Below are 2,487 nucleotides of genomic sequence, written 5' to 3' on the forward strand. Positions count from 1 at the left end.
GCTTAGGAACAACTGGGGGCTTCTGGTCGAGGATTCAGGCTTCTCTCTGGACCACGATCCTGAATGGTCGCTCACCAAAGACTTGATTGCTGTAAAACCTGTGTTTCTATGAATGTGGCGTGGTCTGAGTTCTGCCGAGAGCAACCGGTAATTCAAAGAGACCTATCGGCTTGGTGTTTCTGTCTTTTGGCTGTTTTTGATTCAGTAGTCCCCTTGAAGGAGCTGAAATATCCTTATTTTCTCCCGGCACTCTGCTGTCTTGAGTAGAGAATTTACCTTCTCTGGTGTCTCTGTCTTTATATCTTGAACAAGGCGTGAACATTCCTGCTCGTGAATCTGAGAAAGGCGATATCTCCTGATCATCTGTTTAAGGCCTTCAACACTCTTGAACATGTCTTGAACATCCTGTGTGAATTTTTTTGTTCTCATAAAATAAATTCGGTTGTGAGCAGAAGGTTAGCAATTTGTACTTTTGTCACTTTACTTAGAAGCAAAAGCTCTTTCAGACAGTGTTGCAGGCTATTTCTGAGCTAATCACCCTCTCATGCCTTTAAAGGAGTCGTTTGGAACAAGCCATTGCATCTTTTTTTCAAAGAGAAAACTTCCAAATTTATCTTCCAACCTTCTGACCTTGTGATCTATCTTCTTCTACTTGAACCAAAAACTCTTCACACGTAGAACTGTGAGCAATGTCTTCTTAGAGTAGACTGCAAAGAGGACAAGAACAGCAAAAAGTTGAGCATTCTTGTGTTTAGCGAACTGAAGTCCTTCAGGATGTTTCACAACACCTTGAATATGATGAGTTTAAAGCTGTTCAAAATCATGAACCGCGTAAAATGTTTCTGTGCTTCTGTTGGTCTTCTTAAACTCCTCTATCTTTTCCCTAAACAGTGAAAGTTCCTTCTCAGATGGTCTGGGATAGAAAACTGCATCAACAGTGTCTCGGTTAGTTCGCAGGAATCGATACTTATGAGTTGACAGCAATGACTTGTGGAATTTTGAAAAAATGTGCTGGTTCAAACACTCCTCCTCAATTTGATGTTGGAGCTTTAGTGCTTTGTCAATGCGCCAGAAGTGATCGATCATGAGCAAAACAGGAACCCGTGTAGGGTGGCCTTTTGTCTTAATACGTCAGTAGCTGCACTACCTGTCGGCTGCAGTGGTATAATCATCGCTGGTGTCTTTCAGCACTGCACAGCGGTATTTCTCCTGAGGGTCCACAGAACATGCATGGCTAATGTAGTACCGCCCCTGCCATAAACATAGGAGATGCTGAAAAACACACAAGACCTCTTCTGGTTCAACACATTTTGGTATAATAGTGTTGAAATGTAGTCAACATCACGTTGAAGGCAGACCCAGACTGCTCTGAGAGAAGTAAGTTCCACCAAGATGCCTTGCCTCCCTTATAGGATTCTCTCGTGTAGCTGTTGGTCTTATGTTTCTACCTATTCGCATTAGTTTCCGCGCCAAAAAGAGATACTGAGCGTCTTTAAGGATTCCTCAGTCTGCTTGTAGCCCCCTACTGCCACCACCACTGAAGCCAGAAACCGTATAACTAGTAATCTCTGAGCACTGACTTAGGATGGTGCCGTGATTTCAACAAAACTTAGCTCATGATGCATTTTAATCCACGTCCCATCGATGTCGCTGCCTAGCGAGAGTCATTCAGTAGGTGTGTGATGTTTCATTGTCACTGATGCACAAGATTTGGTTTTGTCCTGAAGCTCCTGTAGGGAAACATGCCGAAGGTCTGAAACAAAGGGGTCACTGGCTTTGCTCTCACTGATTTAGTAACAAGAATATGACAAGAAATTTCCTGAGGAAACGTTTTTGGCACAGGAAAGAGACTACATGACCGCACCAAGAGTGTGCTTTCTCCAGTCAGCCAGTTATCATCATCGGAGGGTTTCCCCATTAATCACCTCCACGTTACAGAAAGCCCGGCAATGCTTTTAGTCAGACTTAAGCTGCATCGTTGCATCTTTAACCGTACTTGTCACTGTAGTATACTGAGCAGGTAAATGATCGTTTATCTTCATTTTCTCTCTTTGATAAACTTATTCAAGCCATTCTCAGCAGACTGTGGATCAAAATCCAAAACAGCCGTAAGATTCATGCAAGGAAGGAAATCCAGGTTGTCAGCTGAACAGGATGAGACTTGTTTAGCCACCACAGTAATACGAGAAGTAAAATTAGGCCTGTCCATAGAATGTGTCCCTCTGTTATCATCGCTAGCATGAGAGCCATGTGTGGACTTTGACAACAGAGAGATGCTTTCTTCAGCCTCCTTCCTCCTGGGACAAGCCTGGATTGTTAGCGATGCTATGTGTCATAATCCACCTGCTTGCTGCTGCTGCCGTCTCTTATGAAAGACTACGCCACCTTTCTTCTTCTTAGCTTCATTCATCTACTGACCACATCAAATGTCTTAAAATAAGTCTTGACAGACAATGGAGGATGGCTCAATGTCTACCTCAATAACAT

The 2,487-nt window shown here is 43.2% G+C and overlaps 1 pseudogene; it reads right to left on the reverse strand.

Annotated features, from left to right (window-relative positions):
• Positions 1-425: 425 nt before the first annotated feature.
• On the reverse strand, positions 426-2,123 carry LOC122331657 (annotated as a pseudogene).
• Positions 2,124-2,487: the final 364 nt, after the last annotated feature.

The sequence above is a fragment of the Puntigrus tetrazona genome, unplaced genomic scaffold (assembly GCF_018831695.1).
Source record: "Puntigrus tetrazona isolate hp1 unplaced genomic scaffold, ASM1883169v1 S000000001, whole genome shotgun sequence".
NCBI lineage: Eukaryota > Metazoa > Chordata > Actinopteri > Cypriniformes > Cyprinidae > Puntigrus > Puntigrus tetrazona.